This window comes from Amblyomma americanum, chromosome 10 (assembly GCF_052857255.1).
Source record: "Amblyomma americanum isolate KBUSLIRL-KWMA chromosome 10, ASM5285725v1, whole genome shotgun sequence".
NCBI lineage: Eukaryota > Metazoa > Arthropoda > Arachnida > Ixodida > Ixodidae > Amblyomma > Amblyomma americanum.
This window is the reverse complement of record NC_135506.1, coordinates 32,956,824-32,965,652: the sequence shown is the minus strand read 5'-3', so window position 1 is coordinate 32,965,652 and position 8,829 is coordinate 32,956,824. Positions and strand designations below refer to the sequence as shown.

The 8,829-nt window shown below is 46.3% G+C and overlaps 1 pseudogene across 1 annotated transcript in view; it reads left to right on the top strand.

Annotated features, from left to right (window-relative positions):
• LOC144107486 (uncharacterized) overlaps window positions 1–2,720 on the top strand; it is a 3,871-nt pseudogene extending 1,151 nt beyond the window's left edge. Inside the window, exon 2 of the transcript XR_013309283.1 lies at window positions 846–2,720. The product of XR_013309283.1 is annotated as an uncharacterized LOC144107486 (transcript). The remainder of the gene's footprint in view (window positions 1–845) is intronic.
• The last annotated feature ends 6,109 nt before the right edge of the window (window positions 2,721–8,829 follow it).

Below are 8,829 nucleotides of genomic sequence, written 5' to 3'. Positions count from 1 at the left end.
GCTGTGTGAATATGCATGTCACTTTGGAACCAACTTGTTTCAGTGCGCAAGAAACCCTCACCCGCCGCGGTGGCTCAGTGGTTAGGGCTCTCGTCTACTGATCCGCAGTACCCGGGTTCGAACCCGACTTCGGCGACCATGTTTCGATGGAGGCGAAACGTAAAAGGCGCCCGTGTGCTGTGCGATGTCAGTGCACGTTAAAGATCCCCAGGTGGTCGAAATTATTCCGGAGAACCCCGGGCACTACGGCACATCTTTCTTCCTTTCTTCTTGCAAACCCATATTCATCCGTTCCTTTACGGCGCGTTTCAGGTGTCCACCGAGATGCGAGACAATTACTGCGAGATTTCCTTTCCTGAACACCAATTTTCAAGCTTTCAAGAAATCCCCGCAGTTACGCGTGTAGCAGTTCCATGCATGGCGACAGGCGCTGTGAAGTAAGCCACTGATGCACGTGTGTTGGGCAAATGGCGATGTAAATAAGGATGGCATGCGTTTACCTTACGAAAGGACGCCGTACAAGTGATATCGCTCCCTTTGTAATGCTTTAGTTAAACAGGACATTGTTATACACGCCGTGCATGTTAATGCTTCTTTAGCTCCTTTGGTTACCTCAGCTGTTGACCTGCGGTTGTACGCGCTCCCCCCCCCCCCCCCCACACGCACGCACGCACGCACGCACTTGGACAATAAACCCCTATAAAACAAACAGACAGACCACTGCAGTGATACCTGATTCTGACCGCGATTTTATGACACCCGCGTGTTTCGCACGGGAGCTATGTTAAATAAGTGTACTGTTTTTCCTCTGATAATAGTGTATACGTTTATTTCTTTCTTTGCAGGAAGAATCGAGCCTCTCTTTCAGCACACGCACATCTTCAGCGGATCGAGAACAGCATCGGCTCGCTAATTAAGAGGGGCGGTCAAAGAGTTATCGAGCTCCATTTCGAGGCCTCCAGTAAGTACTCAGCGTAACGAGTTCCCGAGTCAAGCCCTGTGAGCCTGTTCCTGAGGTTGGACCTTCGTGAGGAAGTGAAGTCGAAGGACATAAGGAACATTTTCAACGGATTCGTGCTTCACTGATTTCCATTTTATACTGATTAACAGGGTACGAACTATATACTGCGCCCTCGAGCTCGCTGGTGTTGGAAGGATGTCCGAAGGATCAGGCAAACATTGCAAGCCACAAGAAGCGGCTGTTGAGAAGTTATTCAACGATGGGCTTCACGCTATGAAGGAATTCAATCCTGACGCTGATCCGAGTTACCGTGGGGGCGTCGCGCTCGAATTCCATAACAAGCTGTCCATGGAAGAGGCTGGCTTACTTCCACTCATGCTAAGCACAAAGACGTCCGTGAAGAAGATCTGCATATGGCAGATGCCACTGAGCGCATTCAGGGCCGCCTTTGACAAACTGCAAGACTGGGGGTCTCTGGAAGAACTACAAATTCGTCACATCGACTGCGATGTCGAAGACTTCGACATTGACCTCTCCGGAGCATTCAAAAAGCTGAGAGTCCTGGACTTGCATTGTGAAAAGATGAGCAGCAGCTTTGCTGTCTACATTGCAAACTGCCTGCGCGAGAGCGGGTCCCTCCAGGAGTTTAGTCTGTGGTACGCCTGTGGGGGCGACGAGGGAGCCGCATTGATGGCAGATGCTTTGAAGGTAAACAACACACTGAAGAAATTCACGCTGGCGCAACTTACGCTCACGTCACAGACTTTGATCGCCTTCGCGGAAGCGCTTGTAGTCAACACGACGTTAGAAATGGTGGATCTCTTCGATACATGTCCCATAGACAAGGAGCAGGTGTCGTTCTTGTTCGAGAAAGACCTCTACGCCGACGTGTTCAAGAGGATTCGGATATTGTGGCAGCAAGACGTTCTGCCGGAGCTGATAAGGCTTCTTCGTGAAGACAGGCACTGTTCTGAGCTGTCCGTCAGCGTCACCCCGTCGGTGGACAAGGACCCTTCTGCGGGAGTTCTTCGATGCCGTGGCTTCAAACACAACTCTGCGCTTGCTTCATTTCTACCCGAGCGACAACTGCTTCGAGGAACTTGCAGACGGCATCGCTTACGTCATTGAGCGGACGGTTACGCTGAAGGATATTGATAACCTCATGCAGGTTGCAAAGGGGAGCGAGCAACAACTGGTCCGGATGCTCGACGCTCTTAAAGTAAACCGTTCTGTGGTGAACTTTCACTCGCACGCGGAATTGCTGACACCTGAGATAGCAACGTCTCTGTCCGAACTGTTAGCTGTGAATGATTCTCTGACAGATGTGTCGGTCTGTGAATACTGGGGGATCAGACCGAGGAAGTCGAAACCATCATCGGAGGGCTGAGGAAGAACTACACCCTAACACGCATCATGGTTTCCTGGGATGGGAATGACGAGGCGCAAAAGCTTTGGACGAGATGGAACAGCTGCTGAAAAGGAACGCTCGTCTACTGGACCAGGCTGCCAAGTTTGTGACTGGCGACTGCAACGATACCGAAGCCGCAGATGCGTTCAACAAATTGCGGTCCAGCGCTAGTTTGGTGAACAGGTTGAAAGAGCTCACCGGGAAGACAGCCGAAGCTGTGCTTTGCGACTTGGAGGCAGCTCTTGCTAAGCTGTCTGTATGAACTGAGCTTTTTTTCTTAAAAGGGACCATGAAATGGTGGTTCACCGCAATGCAGTTGTGTGCTCCGGTAAATAAATGAAGGATCTGTGATTACATTTCCAATTTTTGAGTGCCCTGAACGCGCTGTTCATCCCCCCTCCCCCCACTCCCCCCCCCAAAAAAAAACATCGATGGAAATTTGGACTGGGAAGCTCCTCCCACCGACAACGACCGTGGTATTGGAGTGCGGGCATGACGTTACAAGGGCATACAAGGTGCAGCGTCGTCTGCAATTCCCACTACGCAATCAAAGGACATTCCTGTCCTGTCACATGCATTCTCGTGACTTGTTAACAACATTCTGCTGCGCAAAAAATAACAGCATAGTATGTTTCCATAGGCCGGGCCGCACTTCTCAGATGTGATGCTGACGGTCAGTCCACCGGTCAGCAAATATATCGTTATGCACTAGTAGTCTGAATTGCCGCGTAGTTTCTTGGAGCGTTTTATATAGTGGTCGTTGTTTAGTTTTTTTCTGTTCAATATCATGGATTTATTCCTTGTTTAGAAAGTGAGACAATAGTAAGAAATATTTGTCATGAGTGTTGGAAGGATAAACATTCCTAACTAAAGTGACTAAAAACAAGGTTAGAGATGACTAACGCTTCTCCGCTAGCCTCACCGCGTCCCCCTTGTCAAGAAATTTTCTTTGGAGATAAACAAAGACAATAATTAGAAATTAAATCATCGTTGTAGCAGGCAGATCGTCACGGGAAGCTATAGGTACGCGGAAAGCATTCTTGGGCTTTGTTTATACACACAATGCAAAATAAAAGCATGCTGTATGAAACGATCTGGTTGTGCAAGAAGGTGTTCCAACTCCGGCTACGCCGACGCTCAACGCAAGGAACGGGCGCTTAACAGCTGGGCTGTAAAACTGCCGCATGTCATCTGGAGCATGCCAGGTTAACTACCAGGCACAACTCTGCTGTGCTCATTAAAGTGTATCTCTCTCTCTCTCTTGACCTGAGTGCAAGGAACTTACGTAAACTGGTGTGGGCTTGTGAGTCAACATCGTCATCAATATTTGTGTTCACGAGCTTCTATCCCGCCATTAGCCTCACAGTCTGAGCAGTCTCCACCAAGTGGCGTATTCGCGGCAGTGCCCTATTAATATTTTCCATGTATGAACTGACACAGTATGCACTTTCTCAGGGAGGGAAATGGCTCGATGCTTGCACATCAGGAGTACCTTATGATACTGCTTTATGCTAACGTCAGTCAAATGTATCGAATTCACTGATACAGGTTTCCGATAACACAGGGCCCATTTTGTTGGTAACATGATGGAAGGTAGTTAATGAAAAAAGACAACTGAAATAAATGGCATCCCATGTGATGAAAATAAATTCCAAAATACGAAGCGCACAAGAAGACATAGAGATTGGAAGGGGCCCTGACTCGCACCTTCAATCTCAGTTCAACCACAGAGAGGCAGTATACAAAGTACTGTGCGTTTCGTAACAGCATTAACTAAATGAAAGGTACCGAGGAAGCAACACTGGAAACCCGAATGATATTTGGACTCGAGTTCTTTGTCATACGTTTGTATTGACGCATGGCTGCAGCGCTGTATATTATGTGCATGATATTTTTAGACTACCTGGGGAATTTTTGCAGGGCTCTGAATGGTATGGAGATGAAGGAAAAATTATTGTTTGTGGGAGATGCTCTCCTCTAATGGGGTTTCCAGTGTGCCACTCAGAATCATTGTAAAAACGTGGAAAGCCCGCGTTTTTTCGGTTCTTTGGCGATAAGAAATGAGGGCTAGAAGCCATTGACATCGGTGTTATCCGCCCATTAAATTAGACCGCGTACGATCTTTGTCCCGTTCGCTAAGGTATTTTCCTTGTACGAGTTAATGGCTGTAAATGGCGTTGTGAAGCGCGCCTCCATCTGCGAACATTGCGTCCTGTGCTTCAGTATCAGTGCTGGGCAGTTTCATTCAGGGTTGTTGCAAATCTATTTGTTTCTTTTAAACATGTAACAACCGGCAAAAATAGAAGAAACATGCAGCAATGCGGCGTTTTCAGAAATAGAAAACTTCCGTGGGTGATCATCAAAAAATACGAACAACACGTTAATAATTTTCTGTCGGAAGCGACCGTAGCGCAGCGGATGACATAGCGACACTCTGTGGCGTAATTCAAACGTGTCGGGCTCTACTACTTCTTTATTAGTATGCCTAAGCTCAACGCCGTTCCGCAATTTTATCGGCTCCGTATTTGCTGGCTTTCACCACTGGCGAGCTATCTAAGCGTGTGGGTGGTCCCGATAGCTTGATCGGCTGGCCGAGGGGACCGAGAGCTTTCAACCTCGTTGTGGCGGTCCCATTCTATGGCTGCAAACTTCGGGGCGAACTGAACTCGTTTCAGTCGACGTAGAAACGACTTGGGCAAACAAGAAGTCGCGATAGTAGCACGTTGGGCTTACTTCGTGCTTGACGCTTGTAGTACCTTGTAAACAGATTGTTTCATCCTTTAAACTAGATAAGCACAGTATACGTGCCGAACGACGCGTTTCCTTCGGCGTCGTCTGCTCGTATAGCAGCGCGCCGCTTTGGTGTATCGTTCACTGCTCCTCTGTGACTGATTTTATTGAGATACGTTTCATCAGTAATAGAAGGCAGTATCGAGTCTGATCTCAAGGGGAGAAATGGTTTTTTTTTTCTTCACGTATAAGCTCCAGCATTTCTCCGTCTTGCTTTAGGCGTTGCCCTCATCTTGCGTAATGACTGCTTCAAGTTTAATACTGCTGCCCGACTGCTCGAGATCCGTAGATTTTAGAGCACCATGCTACCGCTACGGTTTCCTGCGGCGCTGCATACTGTAGTGATCTTTCCTATCCGCGCGAAATTTAAAGTTGTGAAAGTTGCTTGCTGGAATTTGTGCGAAGGGGAAATATTCAGCCTCAGCTTCAGCCGGGAACGCAGTCGTGTGCCTGGAAGAGCTCTTTGGGACGAATATTTCAGCTCTTGTTCTGACTTTGTTTATCTCTCATATACGACATAGCGTTCTTTAAGGGACACCAGACCAAGATAATATTACGTCTTTCCTGACGCGGGTCTTATAACATCAAGTGTTGGTTTCGCGAATAAATTTGCTATAGCCTACACTACATGACTCGAAAAAAAAAAGTAAAATCTTTTTCACAGAAACACGCGACTCGAGAAAGAAGCAATAGCAAACGTCTCCCAGTGCTTTGAATGCGCCTTTTTAATATGACACCTTTGGCGTATTACTGTCTAATTAATCATCGGAAAACCTTACTCTTCATTATAGACATTTAGTTTTCAGCAGGTACTCCTGCCTGTTCATCGTAGTTTAAACAATGGCGCTTTAACGTAACTTTCGGGTTCACGTGAGAATCGTGAAGTGGAAATGGGGAAATTACGCGACTTTATAAATTTAGAAAAAAAAAAAACTTGTTGCTCCAATCACGCTGTGAAGGCGGTTGGACAGCGAAGCTGTAAAACGGCACCCAATTACCCAATGCAACGTCACTTTAAAATGCACACACCAGGCTCTAGAAAGAGTGAAACCAGAGACGAGGTGACGCCAATGCTGTCGGGCAATTTTCCACTCGGGTTAGCATTCAGTTTTTAGCCTGGTGTTTATTGCTGACGACGACGCGCAAATTTCCTTGGATGGTAGAGGTATACAGCTTCGCTGTAAAACATGGTACAAAGCGGGCACCTTTTTTTCGGTGCCTTCGCGAGCAGGCTTTTTTTTTCCTCGGCCGATCTGCAGCTCCCATGGAACGCTTAGTGTTTAGTGATTGAGACATTTATTTTTAAGTATTCGTGTTTGCAATTATTTCTTTACTTGCAGGTTGAATCGAGCCGCTGTTATAGCCGATACGCTTTTTCAGTGGATGAGTGTCCGCGTAGTGTGATTTCGAGCCATGCACTAACACTAACGATAACAATTTCGCAATCAAGCCTTCATGACTGCTCCTGTGGTGAAACATTTGTGGAGAAAGAAAGTCGAAGAAAATAAGCTTCATTCTGCGCGGAGCCACTGCTTGGATTAAGAGCACGTATATCCGAACTATCCTTCGCAGTGGTGGTCACGGAACGGAGGGAAGCATACCCTGAAGTGCACTGAGGTTTCTTAACCATGTGCGAAGAGCTGAGCAGAGATTGTAGGCCGCACGATGAGGATGTTGAAAAACTGTACAGCAAAGGGCTCAATGCCGTGAAGGAATTCCACCCTGACGTTGATATGAGCTACCGAGGAGGCGTCATGCTAGAGTACCCACACGAGCTGTCATTGGAAGAAGCTCGGATCCTTCCACGCATGCTAAGCTGTAAGGAATCCGTGAAGAAGCTCAGGATAACCGAAACCTCTTTGAGCGCTCTGAGGGCCGCCTTCGACAAACTGGAAGACTGGGGGTCTCTGAAAGTACTAGAACTCCTGTATGTCGACTGTCAGGGGGAAGATTTCCACTTAGGCTTGTCTGGGGCTTTCAGAAAGCTCCGAGCCCTTGACCTGCGTTGTGAAAACATCCGCAGTACCTTCCACCGTACCTTCCGCAGTACCAACAGAGAGAAAACCAAATTTCCCGGTATTGTTGAAACCATCCTGCAGGGACTTAGAAAGCAGCGGACGCCGTAGAGTACTGAAGATCTATTGAAGATTTATGAAAAGCCGACGACTAATTTTTTAAATATGGTTTTTAAGGTAAGCAGAAACTTTTTGCAGCATAGAAATGCCAGTTTTGGATTAGGGGAAAAAACAGGCTTCTCATCTCAACTAGTGAACTGTGTACCTAAATTCTAAGAGTTAAATTTTTAACTATTACCAATACACACCTGATTACAACAGAGATTGGTAGTCAATCATAAGTAATAACGATGTCAGTTTTTAGAATTTCGAAAACGCGATTGCCCTCACATCTGTGGCTGGACATATTTTGGCCTACATCGTGCCAAAATGCATGCGCTTTTGAAAAGCTTGCAGGCAAAACAAACACTCCAGTGCACGCAACTATAGTCGAAAAGCAAAATTTTGTCGAGCCCCAGCGGCGAGGGTAACCGCGTTTTCGAAATTCTAAAAACTAATATGGCTATTACTAACGGCCTGCTACAAATCTCTAATTTCAACTACGTGGCTATCGCTAATAGTTATGATAGTTTTGACGTCCGAAAACACTAGTGTTACTTTTCCGCAAAAAGTTTTTCTTTACTTCAAAAACCCTACTTTTATAAATTAGTGATTTCCTTCCCTGAACACCTGGTATATATGAACCCGAACCACTTCTACTGCTGTTTCTTCATTAGTTAGCCGTTTCACCTTAGCTAACTATGTGACCTCCTTAACAACCAATTTTTCGCAACGTTCACATGTGTTCAAATTAAGGCAGAACAATATTTTATAAAAGCTCAGTCGTTCATAATATAATCAAATAATTTGTTCTCGCAGTTGTTTGAAAGTGAACTCACTGTTCTAAATAAAGCGCAATGTAAGAAAAAAGCAAGAGGAAAGATGAAATAGCTTGCCCCAGGTAAATATCTCCGTGGTGGCGCGTAATAAGAATGTCTAAAAATCGCACGGAACTTTGCATCGGAACTGAACCTAGCGCCAGCATTTGTAATGCGGTACGCTGCGGCGTAAATTGATGTGTCTTTTGAGGTACCACCGTTTTTCACTCACATTTTTTTATCTACACAGCTCGCATTTCGCGTCATGTGGTCAGCGCAAGGCGGATTTAAAGTGGTGGCGAAGGCTGGGCCGAAAAGTGGTTTAGCGCGACTGCAGCACAACCAGAGGATGGGGGGCAAAACACTCATATAAAGAAATGATAAAGCTACAAAATTGGAATGTAATCTGCCAATAGAAAAGAAAAATATATTAGCACCTTGTTTTATGATAGAGGTAAGTCATTTTATTAAAACCTGGCAAATTTTGTATTTTTGCAACACTCTTGACCTGCCCCCTATTCATGAGTGTGCGGTGCATTACAGCGCGTCTTTGCAGGCCTTGTTTCGATACCCGGCTAACCCGGCCACGCCAGTGTCTGGAAGTGTTGCTGCCTTTCTATGCTGCCCCTCCTTTACCAGTCACTTTCATTGCGTTCCCAATTGCACATTAACAAGGCCATAACTAGCAGGAACTCGAGCACATTTGACTGGCAAAGGTTGGGGCGCGCTGAAAGGCAG